The sequence below is a fragment of the Sturnus vulgaris genome, chromosome 4 (assembly GCF_052056855.1).
Source record: "Sturnus vulgaris isolate bStuVul1 chromosome 4, bStuVul1.hap1, whole genome shotgun sequence".
Classification (NCBI taxonomy): domain Eukaryota; kingdom Metazoa; phylum Chordata; class Aves; order Passeriformes; family Sturnidae; genus Sturnus; species Sturnus vulgaris.
Window position 1 is genome coordinate 27,530,863 of NC_142246.1, and position 13,591 is coordinate 27,544,453.

Genomic DNA, 13,591 nt, shown 5'->3' on the forward strand with positions numbered 1-13,591 from the left:
CAAGCATTTGAACAGGCTGCCCCGAGCAGTCTATGCAGGTGGAGCAGGCTGCCCCATCGTATATGGAGGCATCTAAATGACATGTAGATGTGCCAGTTAGGGACGTGCTTTAATGATAGCATTGGCAGTGCTGGGTTGACAGTTGGACTTGGTCTCAAAAGTCTTTACAACCTAAATGATTCTCTGGTTCTCTGTCCTCATTTTCCATTCAATTACAGTTTTGGAGGTGTCTGCCCACTTTGTCAAGAGAGCTCTGAGGAGCTCGCTCCTGCTGGATGATTTTGGACTTGGGGTAATGATGCCTAGAACCCAGGAGATGCTGGTTTCCATTCCTCCTTCCCAGTTACCAGACTGCTAATTTGCCTATGGTGCTGGGAAGTCTCATCTCTAAAAACAACTGTTTTCAGTCTTAAAATACCAATGTATGACCAGTCCGTAGACTGATGGGTATTTTTCTCCTCCAACCAGAGACTACTTGTTTTCAGCAGATCCAATGACACTTTTGAGATTTGTCTAAATGAGATTCCTCTCACGTTGATGATGATGGCAGCAACACTTGTCTTAAAAATACAAATGACAAAGGTTGACCTCTGGGTTTAAAGGCAGAATGTATGAAAGGAATGAAAATCTCAAGTAGGGGAGGCTGAACTGACTAAGTTTCCAAATATGACAGAACTGACAGCCATGACTGACAGATATGAAAAAATCTGGGACACTGGCTGTAGATCAGCAAGCACAGTATTGCTTACAAGAAGGAAGAAAAAGGTGATCACCAAGTATAGACAATTAAGCAAACTCAGTAGTACATTAGGGATGTAGAAACACATTTTCAAGTGAAAAACTAATGAGAAACATGAAGCTAACATGAATACCATAACCATTGAATTTACCTAAGATAGACTAAAGTCAACCTAAGTCTGCTTTTGCTCTTGTAATGGAAATTGTATTCTGCAGACAGGCAGTGCTCAGGCTCTCATCTGTTTGGCCTTGAATAAAGCAGGTGATATAATGAGCCACATGGAGAATTTTGACTGAAACAGAGTGAGATGGAATTGCTAAAAAGTTGAAAGGTCTGAAAGATCCTGTTAAAAGCCAATGGAAATGGATCACGAGATAGGAAGAGGTTCCTGTTTGGAAACACACTTCATATGGAGTTTTGAGGATCAGTTTTGGTATTAATTTTACTTGATATTTTCCTCAGTGACCCTGGTACAAAAAGGCAGGAAATTTGATCTTTTGGTTTGGCAGCAAGTAAGAAATTGATGTCAGTAAACTGAGGAGAAAAATGTCAGACACAACGAAACCGACCTGCTTGACTACTGGGATAGTAGAAGTGGGAGAGTTTTAGTCATGCAAGTGTCAAACCATGTACACCTATTGAGAAAAATAATTGCTAGATCCTGAAAGTTTATTAATGGGAAATGATAGAAGGTGAGAATGAACAGGAAGCTATAGAAAAAATTGATATAAACCTAGACTTTTTTTTTTTTTTTTTTTACTGTTGACATAGGGAATTACTCATTGTGCTATATGTGACTGTGGTGAACAGAGTCACACAACAGACAGTTCTGGTCAGGTTATTTGTATAAAAAGAGGAAGCGTAACTAGTTGAAGAAAAGGATAATATGGAACAGATTTACTGTACAACAGGAATTGGAGAAATGCTTGCTCCTCTACTGTCTTGCCAAAATGAGGATGGAGAGGGGACATGATTGCCCTATGTAAGTGATTTATGAGAACAGATAGCAAGTGACACATAAGAAAAAAGATGAAGTAAATGACTAAAATTTAGATTAGAGGTTAGGAGGATACTTCTGAGAATCTGAAGTGAGATTATGAGATAGTTTCTGAGAAACAGTGGGAGGATTTACATGCTGTCCAAACAGTGCTTGTTAATGCCAGGACAGGGATTACCTGACATGCTCAACTGTTATAGCAAGGGACCGGATTCCTTCTTTCTGAAGAACAGAAAACAGTTAATCAGTAGGAAACAAGTTAGTAAATAGAAGAATAATTGACAAACTGCTACCTAAGCTTTTCAACTATTGATTTCACCCCTTTGTCTCAGTCATTGTTACACAGTGAAAGTTTCAGCCTGTCTCATCTCAGCAGGGCACTGGAGGAATGGTAGCAAAGTCATGAGGACCACAATTGAAATGTCCCCCAGATTCTTGGAAAAAATACAAACTCACTTAGGGAGAAGACTTTGGAGAAGTGTGAGGGAAGGAGAGGGAAACTTTTCCTTTGAAAGACAACAGGAATGAGGCATCTGCCTAACCCTGTGCCCAGGTTGGGATACTCAACACACCGCAGGGCTGACAGAGAAGGTAGCTGCTGTCAGTGCAGCAAAATATCTATGCCCACCTTGTGTAGCCATGGAGAGGCATGTTAGCCACTACTTCCATGTTTGCCAAAATTGAGGGGGAGGGGGGAGAGAAAGCAGCAAAATCCAAGTTTAGCCATCTTGAGCTTCCTCTAGTAGCACTCCAGAGAGAAAGTGCTCATGGCTCTTTCCCTGCCTCTGCAAGCCATGCAAGACACTAGGAACTTCCCAAGGTTGTGTCTGTTTAAACCATTAGCTTTTGCTTTTCACTCCTAAATGGCTGTTCTGCCATTCTCACTGCTTTAGCTGAATTTGGCATGCTCCACTTCAGGTGGATCCGGTGAAGGACAGAACAGGCCATGCTTACACCTTTGGTGATGGCTCTAAATGGGAAAAGACCAGTTGAGCTGAAGCTGAATCCTCTCACGGGAAATAAGCTTATTACTACTGCTAAAAGTGTTTTCAATACCATTTTATTGTTTTTAAAATCTGGCAAAACCCCCTTATAAACAGCCCTGTGAAAATGGCCGTGACAAATATTTCTCTGAGACATTTGATATCTCTCTAATAGTATATTTTGTAATTGTTTCAGAAGGAAAGTGTGCAACATAACAACCTGCAAATGGTTCATGCATAGTCATGCCTTCCATGTGTTAACTGCTGGAGAATGGCTTCAGATTGCTTCACTTTATAAATTTTTACTTATTTACCGTGGCAGTTGGTGACCAAGGTAGCATATGTGAAATGAATTTGCAGTTTCTATTACTGTTAGTTGAAATTTTCTGGTGAAACGTTTTCTCAAATTGAAAGGAAAAAGAAAAGCTGCCCTTATCCATCAATCAGGAAGGTAATGCTTTGTAGAAGAGCATTTGTTGAGATAATCTGACAAAACATGGGTAAGTTTTGATGAGAAGCATTTTCCAAATGTCCAGGAAGATAGCACTGGTGATTTCTGTATATTTCCAGAATAGCTCTACCATGGGACTAGTCCCCACATGCCTCTAATCTGGTAAAATCCATGTTGTAGAACAAGAAACTGATTTTGGAAAATCCATTTCTTGTCAAAGGTCAGCTCCTGGCTCCACAGCAATAGCATTCTGCCATGTATCTGTAGCTGCAGTTAAAAAACTTCCAAATTCCTGCTGAATCAGCAACCAGGACCTTGCAGTTCTGGCTTCCAGTCCTCCACATAAAAACATGATATGCAAAATTAATAATGATATATATACCTATTAGAGAAAATCAAGTTTTTCTTGAGAATCCACAGTAGTTTTCAAATTCTAAAAGCAGATCTGTTTAGAAAAATGTTTTTACTGTTTCAGCCATGAATAAAAACATTTTGCTTCAGCTTCATGGTATTTATTTTGTCCTAAAGTAGTTAAAAGTCGTTAAAATTGATGCTTGATGTTTGAGTCACTTCAGCCCTGGCTAAGAAATAATGCTCAAAACCAACTTGGTTTTGTTTTGTTTCGGTTTGTTCTGTGTTGCTTAGTAGACTTCTGGGGTTTTAGAGAGATAGTTCCAGCAGAGAGATTTTTAAATGGAAAAATGCTCAGCATCACTGCAGTTAAACAAACACGAACCCTTGTTCTTGCAACACAGTGTTAGGCAGAAGTTGGCTTTGAGTAATTTTTAGTTATGAGTGGTCACAAAGCTGCATTTGCAGCTTGGTCTCAAAAGTTAATTTGAGCTGAACAAAGCTAAACTGCTACCACTGTCTCTAGCATTTCTGTACAACACTGCAGGGTCAATTTTCCAAGGGACCTTAATTCCCTTTGAGAAAATTTGAGCTATTGCCTCTCAGTACTTTTGAAAAAAACCAGCCCCATAGTACGTTATTTAATTACACAGTAATTATATATGCACTAGTATGAGAAAAAATGACCATGCATAGGATAAATAGTTAACTACATGTTAGAAAGATAAAGATCTCATTAAAAATAAAAAAGGAGGCAAAACATAATAGGATCTAAAATACTTAGGTAAAGCCAGAGAGAGAGTTTATTAGCTTGATCCAATAAGGGACTTAAATACCTAAGGCAAGGTTTATAGAGAGTTCAAAATATGTGATCACAGCTCGCATAGCTGCTGCCTAAGCCAGGAGTGCCTAAACTCACAAGGCTCTTCCTTGACTGTAATCTCTATCTTTAGAGTGTCTCAGATTTTACTTTTGTGCACAGTGTTCAGCAGCTAGAGCAGTTTAGGCACTTACTTCACATTCAGCTGTTTACAGTCCTCAGCTGGAAAGTTCAAGGATGCTATTTTGTCAGTGTACTCAGGCCACACCAGGCACAGACTCACATTCTGAATTTCTTAGTTTGCTGTAGTTGCTTGCTTTTAACATGAATGATGGAGAGGTGGAATAACCTTTTGTTCAACAATCTCTCTGTTAGATTATTGATAGGATAATTCTTGCATGTCATTTCTGTTCTTACAGACAACAGAATTCTTTGCTTCATTGTGACATGACTTCTAACAGGAACAGGACAGGATCATCTTTGTTTTCAATTGCACTGTCTCTTGCTGGGTAGGATCACTTTTCTGCCCTATGTTGATTTTCATCTTTTTTGTTTAATGGAGAAACACAGCAACAGTGGGTTGCTGTATAGGATGTGCTTGTTTTCTCATTTCATTTCCTTCTGTTATCCTGGCTGTGATTTAACAGAATATTGTAAGCTCTGCTCTTCTTTTTTTTTTTTTTTTTTTTTTTTTTTTTTTGTTTTTGTTTTTTTGTTTTTTAAACAGAATGGTAATTGGATCTTACAGTTAGGAGGACTCTAAGCTGTGAATTTTGAGCATGCTGTGTTATCCGTGTTGTGGCCTGACTTCAGTTTCTAAGGAATTGAAATAATGCTGCTGCATTTCTGGGGTTTGGTAAGTATGGTAATTATACTTTGAAACTGTGGAACTGACTATCCTGGAAACACTAAGAAGTGGAATCACTCATTTCCCTGTTTCCATGTTCATTGTACTTTTCCCATATGTGATAATAGGTGGTTGTAGATTGTAAAGTATAGCTGAATATTTCTACATGTGCAAGGCAACACACTTAAAAATGTGGTCAAGAAGGTCTTATTTAAAATTATTCCAGTTTTAAAAAGTAACTTAGCTCCAGATAGGACATGAATCATATTTGCTTTTCCTTCAGGAGGAGAAACCTTAGACTGATCAGATTCTTTCCTTCAGCCGTTGTTACTTGGTAGGAGAGATGCATATAATCCAAAGATTTATAAAATAGCTAACTTATGGAAAATGTGCTCCTATTAATATAAATTGTAATTATTCAAAGAGCAATGCCCTTACATTGAGAAGTACTAAAGTTAAAGAGATAAAGTGCAGGAGCTCTTAGTGCAGAACTTTAACTGAATAACAAACAAAAACTGAAATAATCGCAAAGGAAATGCTAAAAAGACTTCAATTAAAGAAGGTTTTTTTAAAATAAAAATTGCTCACTAAGGGAGTGTGCAAAAAGTCAGCATTTTTAATGTTTATTAGTATGTTTTCCTTCAGCTGAAAGTTTTTAGCAAACAATTATCTTGAATATCTTACAAATTTTTTCTGAGTTTTTATGTATTCACACTACAGAAAAAGTACAGGCTGATTGTTTTAAAAATAATGCATAGGAAAAGAAAAGGTAATGACTTTGGACATGTGTTCTATATTCTAACTTGATATTTAAAGAACAAGTTATGTTGGTATCTGTTTATATATTCTCTAATATTTTCTAATATTATTCCCTGAAAAGATGTGTATGCTCTGATATATTCCTTGCTATCAAGCTGAATGTTTTGCATCTCTTTATGATCGTCCTCTGAGATAAATAATATTGAGATACATTTGGTGTTGAATATAGGAGCAGTCTCTTTTTTTAATAATTATTGCTCTTCATTCTTATACAAGTAAAAAGAAGGGTAAAATTACAGTTATTGCATCATAATCGTATTAAAAGTATGCTTGTATTGTAAAATCAAATTTTACACCAAAGTACAAGGAAGGAAAAAAGCTTATAATGCTTGATAGCTTGATATCTAGTCTCTTGGAAAGATCCTTTAATTTCTGTGTGGTCAATAATAAATGCAGAATTAAATTCAGAGTTTCAGTTAATTAAAATGCATTTTAAGAAATGCATGTAGAAATCAGAAAATACTTGGCAGTCTACTTGCAGTGATAACGAGGGAAAAAAACCCTTATTTGTTACTACTGGATTGGACTGCTGTTACTATTAGATAAATTGCTGAGTCTAAATAAATCTAGATAATGATAAAATCATTACCAATCTTTTACTATTTTGAAGGAGTTGTTAAAGCTACAAAATTCGTGTTTACTTATTCTTCATAGGTTAGCTCTTTGGGATCAGAGGAGCAACTGCCCCTTGAGTTGTAGATATTTCTCATTCATATGATTCTACAGTTTTTGCAAGTATATCCACTTATTCCTTGTCTAATGGATGTCCTTCCTTCAGCGGTTTTAGGGCACTGGGCAAATATTTTGTATCAAAGAGAGCAGGAAATACATGTTTTTTCTTCAAAACTGTGACTAGTACTCTTTACTAAGTGTAGTGTTATGTGAAGACCATTAGGTGAACAAAAAGCAGTTACTTCACAGTGGCAGAAGACATCTGATTAAATCACCTTATTGCCAATAGTTCACCTTTTAGCAGCACAGTGAATGTTACTGTTTATTCTGACTGGTCAATATTCTTTTTCTACCTTGGCTTGTACCTGCTACTGTAACCTATATCCTGTTTGCTTCTTGAACATTAGTAGCACCACCCAGCAGCACATTGTGTGCTCTAGGCTGAGATATCACAGCCACATCTTTTCAACCTCTCCTACAAATGTGCTACAGGGAATATACACTTTTATTGTACTTCTGATAGAGATATCAGATGACAGGGCTCAATTGGGAGACTATTAATCTCCATTAGACCAATGTTTTTCAATGGAGCATGGGACCATACAGGAGAGAAGTGAGCACTCAGATTCTTCCTTTCAGCATGATTGTGTGAAGAACATAGTGTTTCAGCCTTTCTCCCACCTATATTTCTCCTTCACCGTGTTTAGTGAAGAAGATAATTGAGTATCTGGTCTTTGGCTGTTGTCTAAAAATACTCTATGTAGAGACAAAAGAAGACTTCATCGAATTTTTTTTTTTCCATTCCTGAAAATGCAACTTTTTTTTTCCTCAAACATATATTGAACATAAGTTGGCCATGCAGTTGCAACAAGTTTCAGTTATACTGAGTCTAGGCTGACCACGCTTACTCAGAGGAGGCGCTGTGGCAAGTGGCCCATCCCACAAGGCTTCTATGGGATGTGTTCTGTCTTTGTCATACTGTATATAACCATTACATTTTAGGGATCTTTTTTAATGATTTGCATTCCTCAATTTCCCTTGTCCAGGAAGGGTTTCACAAGGGCTGAAAGACTGTGATAAGTCCGTGCATATGAGAGTATTTCTAAAATCACATAATATATTTTATTTATCTTCATATTTCGATCTCTAGTTAAAATTTTTTTAAGTAAACAGCTTATCCTGCTGTTTTTCATGGGTTTGCTGATATGCTGAATCTGTTTTACATTTATATTTGGCTGTGCTGGTATTGGTAGATCACCTGAGAGCCCTGCCTTACTCTCAGTTCGTGCTTGCTGTTCACTGGAGAGCTGCAAGCCTGACAAGCTGTTGCCATCATTTTTCTTTGTGACATACTGTAGAGCCTTCTTGTTACAAAGTACTTGATTTGTGTCCTGGGGATCTCAGCTGTGGAAATTTGATGTATGGCTCACTCTGTCAAGTTTCGTGGTTCCTGTCATACTTCATCCCTCTGCTTGTACTGATTTAACACCTCAATTCCTGGCCATAAATTTATTTAGCCAAAAGTTAACTATGTAAACTAGGTGTAAATATTTATTATTAATTGTTTTTCTTTGTCGTTTTTAAACATTGGAATGGACTGCTGAGGGAGGCAGTGAAATCACCATCCATGGAAGTGTTCAACGAATGACTGGATGTGGTACTTAGTGCCATGATAGAGTTGACAAGGTGGTGATCAGTCAAAGGTTGGACTTGATGGTCTCAGAGGTCTTTTCCAATCTGAATAATTCTGTGATTCATTAAAAAAATGTTCTCAGAGGTTCTTTTCCTTGGTACCTTGATCACCTTAATAAAAGTGGTTAGTGGAAAACTCTGGTGTTTACAGGATTAATTCTTGGGAGTGACAGTCTCCCAGAATTTTTGAGTTCTGCGACACCATTAACAAAATTAATAGTTAGGTTGGTAATTGATTTCAGGCTTAGAAGCAGGTTATAATGATTGTAGGGCTGAGTCATATCTTAGACATAGTAGCTAAGTAAACTGTTCTGGTAAAGTAAACAGTAATAGATCAGAATGAAAAGTTTCTGAATAAGGTATTTGCAGATAAATTATAGCATAGCAAAGCTTGCCTGTCAAGAATGAGAAGCAAAGAAGATGTCAGCCTATAGTCTTTTTTTAATCCAGATGTCTTTCTTACTGTAAAAGATTTACATTGTAAGAAAAATACCAGGTATTTGTAGAGGGAAGTTTGGGTAGAATAAGTAGTTATTGGGAAGGAAGAAGGAAAACAGAAGGTATGTTTTTCAAAGACATCCTACATGCATGTGTACATAATGGGACTGAGTATATTGACAGTAATAGGAGTGAGCTGTCCCTTTTTTCCTTGAAATCACCTCTTTGCTAATGGTGTAAAGTTGGCAAATCATGGATGTAGCTGCTTTCCTACTTTTTGCCATCACTTAGAGAAAAATATAGGTTGTGTTCAGATTGTACCATAGCTCGAATTTCCCTGTGTCTGCAGCCTTTTAGGGAGCACAGTGTTAACGGTAAGCAACCTCTGATCCTTTGTTTCCTGGCCCAAACAAAAGCATATGAGTAATAATATGCAAATAGAATAATATGCAAACAGAAGCATGTGAATGATAATACTCAAATTCAGTAAATTTGAAACAAATCTTCAGTCTTGGTACTGCTTCATCTTGCAACGATTACCTCCTTTCTGTAGATCTCAATAGAAAGATGTAATGCCTTTATCAATTCTTACTGCAAATAACAGTTTCTGTTATGACTATATTAAGAAATCTTGCTTTGAAATTATAATTTTAGGGTGATTTACATAAGAAATAATAATGTCTATAGTTGGATTGATTGTTGTTTGGAAGTAAGGACTTGTGCGACATTGTTGTCTTAGAAGTTTGAGTTAAATGATTTCTTTTTAAATTTTAGTTTTCAGAATACTGGATTATGCCTTCTCTTCCACTGTTGCTTCTACTGTATATCTTATTCCTACAATTCTCATCTTTATAATTCTATTAAAATAAAACATATACACCAAAATATATCTATATACCCGTGATTAAAGTATTTACATATTAAATATCCAATTTTTTAAAATTGCATTTACATTAGCTTCTTTAAGCATTTTCTGGGAAAAAAAAAAAGAGGTTTTAAATGAAAAAACTAATAAGTGCTTTAAATCTTAAAAAAAAAAAAAATTACTACTTTTGCTCCTATTTGTTTTTCTGTTGCAAAAGTGGTTCAGTGTGCTTTTCAGTGTTCCAAAAATACCTTACAAGTCAACAGTGTGATTGATTGATTTGTAATTTGTATTGTGTACACAAAGGGACATTCACTTGAAAACTGCTTGCTGCACCTTGAGATCAGGGGAAGGACATGCAGCTGGAGTCCCTGGTACCAAGCAGGAGCTGCTGGTTGAAAGCCAGGCTGGACATGCAGCACAGGGGCTGGTGGAGCTGCTCTGCTTCCCTGCTCCTTGGTGAATAGTGGTCTTCTGGTCAGGATCACCACTGCATTTTAGAGGTTATAGAAAAGGAAAGGATCTTCTGAAATTCTGTGAAGTGCATAAGCTTCCCTCCATAGCAGCCAATGCTACATAGAACAAAAGTTATTTTTTAAATTTTTGCCCACTCAGTCAAGATACAGACAGACAAACAAATACACATCTCGGATTATTAAAAATTTGGAATTATTTCTTTAAGAACAACTGATATAATATGCTTTGTTTCATGTAAATTCAACTCTCAGTGTTTTCTGTTTTAGGATGGTAACATCGAGGAATTTTGGAAGGGTTTGATGTACCTGTTGTGCTTTACAAGCTCAATTCTCTGGCCAAAATATGTTTCTCATGATGACGAAGAAAATTCACATATCTCCAGGCAGTTGTTTTTCTGCAGGCTTAGCCCTTAGAAGAAAGGAATTTTGAATTCCTGCTTAACTTGGTAAATGTGCTGGGTTGAAGATCTATTTATTCAGCATTTATTGAACTAGTTGGGAACAATGTTTCAGATGAGGTGGAGGGAAAAAAAATAAAGTTTTAAATGATGTTTAGTTTTCCCACTAGAAAATTGGCAGTTAACAACTACATTATTTGTCAAAAAATCTTTCAAGCGAGAAACTAAAGTCAGCGCTATTTGCACAAAACTAATGGTGTAACAGTGTAAACATTTTTAATTACTTCTGTTATACATAATGCATCCCAGAAGCAACATACATTTGAATGCACAAGAACTGCACTTTTAGGAAAGTGAAGGTAAAATACAAAAGAAGAGATTTCTGCCAACCTTTCAAGTAATTATGTAGTGTGAGAAGTTTGACCGTAAAGGTTTAAAAACTACATTTTACATTGAGGTTTTCAGTGGAACAGTACAGTTATTGAACATAGCAAAAAGGTTAAACATTTTTTTAGTAACAGGGAGCAACACATTATTTTTAAACTATTTTCATTCTATTATGCATAACTGTTTCAGTTAGGTAGGAGTTTTACTAAGTAACCACAACTTTATATTTACTTTATTTTGGTTTGTCATTAGATTTTGAATTTCATGAGTCCCACAGGACAGTTCCCATTCTTGATATGGAAGGCATCTGAGTTCTGGGCCACCAAAACTTCAATCATATTAGGAATGGTGGATGTTTCAGGTCTCGGGCAAGAATGTGGACTTGCTTTCGCTCGCATAGAGAAATATTCCTGCGCTTGTATGTGCTTTTAGGCAACTGACTCCTGGCCTGACATACTCTGGCTCTTGAAGAATGGAATACACTCAGTGCTGGTAGCTCCATGAGCAGCTGCAGTGCCAGCTCCAGGTTCAGCTCTGGTGGTGAGAGCCCCACACAAGAGGCCATGAACTGGAACCAACCTTTGCACAACAAAAGGCACAGGGACCTGTGTTGCCAGCCAGGAGACCGGACACTGAGAGACATGGCAGGAGCTGAGGACTCACCTGGAAGATCCCAGACTTCCCTGCACTTTGACTGTGGGGGTATAAAATCCTAGTTTTTTTCTTCGTTTGGAGCCCCTTCTTGGCAGCACCGACTCGAGCTGTTACTCTGTTGTTGCACCATGATTAAAAGATTTGAGGGATCCAGACGTCTGAGACTCTGCTATGGGAAACCTGGAGTTGAGCCAATAGGGAAACCTGGTGTGACTGTGTGAGTGGCATGTGTAGCTGCAAAAGGACCTCAGTGCCAGCTTGGGTGGCGTGAGAGTGGTGGAGTGGCCTCTGAGTGGTCAGACAGGAAAGTTTCCTTAACACATCCGTTGGTGGCCTCCAATTGTGTTGTGGCAGAGCAGAATGGAGCAAGATGCAGTAAAGTCCACGTGCACTGTTCGGTGCCTTTTGCTCTTGTCTTAACCAGTGAATCTGCACAAATGCTTGGGCAGGGAGATGCCAGGTTTAGCCACAAACTGCCAGTTCATTTTGCGCTAGAAAAATTAACACAGAGGTCTGTCTTTAGATGTAGACAAAGGAAGCAGATGCCAGTGGCTGCTTGGAGCAGTCACTTTCTGTTCTGTCTGTGCCAGAGCTGCAGCACAGTGTACAGCCTGTGGTACCTTCTTTCTGCTGCTTTGCTGATGGTGAGGGAGGAATGTGTTGGAAATCACAGAATGGCAGTTTCTGCACTGCTGTCAGTGGTTCTTCTCAGCCATTGATTTCATGCTCTCCTCCTTTTCCTCCTACTTTGTGTGTCATGAAGCCACAGAAGTAATACTCGCTTTCTAAGAGTTTTCCCTGACTTTCCAAGAACAGCTTATTTCATCATGCACCCTCCAGCCCTTTTGTATGACAAGCCCTTTCTGGTTTCTGAAACCTTAGACAGTATAGAAGTGTTATGAGAGATGCTTTTCAGGGGAAAAAAATGCTTGCAGGAGTTATAGTAGGAAGTGCTTGTGTAGGAGTATGGTGGGAATTTAAATTTGCTTTGACAAACTAGTTGTTGACAGTGAATGATGTTTTGAGTGACCTTTTGTACAGCAGAAGTGGAGTTGTACTGGTGGTTTTGCAACGGTGGACATTTCCAAATATTCCACCAATATATGTACAACTTCAAGGTGGCACCATTGCCAAGAATTAACAGAACAAGAGGCAATGAGCACAAACTGAAATAAAGAACAGGAATAATATTTTTAACCATGGGAGTGGTCAAGCTCTGGAACAGGTCGCCCAGAGAGCTTGTGGAATCTTCATCCTTGGAAATACAAAAACTTGAGTGGATATAGCCTGAAAAACTTGGTCTAGATCAATCTCTTTTGATCAGAAGGCAGACCAAAGACCTCCAGCAGTGAAATCTCAACCAATCTGTTATTCTGTTGAAAGAAAAGCGTGCAATAATCCTTTTTTAAATGAAGGTAATTCCCTGGAGTATTGTTCTGACTTCCCACAATTTGTGGTTCACACTTCTTAATCCATTCTATTGTCACTTTAGAACCTTAATTATTACACAGGATGTGAGTGTGAATTACACATGCAAAAAACCCAGACAGCAAAAATCATAGTTAATGAATAGCTCCAGTTTTATAGGCACTAGTCAGAAACATTTTAAACAATAAAGGGACAGATTTTGGTGTCTTTGAAGTCTGTCTTCAAGACTTCCATTGGCTTAATGGGACAAGGAACTCTTTTCATCACATTTTATGTCTAACAAAAAACAGAAAGTAAAAGAAAATGAATAGGTTAGTTGCGTATTTAAACATAACATGCATAGCATAACATACACAGAAGGGAAGAGCTGGGACATTTCATTGTTCTGTAGAAAGGCTTTTAAATGTGTCGAAGCAGCTTGGGAGTGCACAGTTCAGGAATGGGCCCTTGTGTGCGACAAGACACGTTTTGTACTTTGCTGTACAAAGAAATCTCTTGTTTTCTCATGTTTGTAAGTAGAAAATACTGTTGTCCTATTTGATACATGAAACTGTTTTTCTGCAAAGCAAGCATA

General features: G+C 37.7%; 1 protein-coding gene across 2 annotated transcripts in view; it reads left to right on the forward strand.

Moving 5' to 3' along the window:
- TRMT9B (tRNA methyltransferase 9B (putative)) overlaps positions 1-13,591 on the forward strand; it is a 118,663-nt gene that overhangs the window by 4,173 nt on the left and 100,899 nt on the right. The window contains exons 1-2 of one of the 2 annotated variants that reach the window (XM_088163408.1): positions 4,763-4,850; positions 5,069-5,197. The gene's annotated coding sequence lies outside the window, so the exon portion shown is untranslated. Of the gene's footprint in view, positions 1-4,762; positions 4,851-5,068; positions 5,198-13,591 lie in introns of those variants that run through there. The other variant, XM_088163407.1, reaches the window with a different exon arrangement.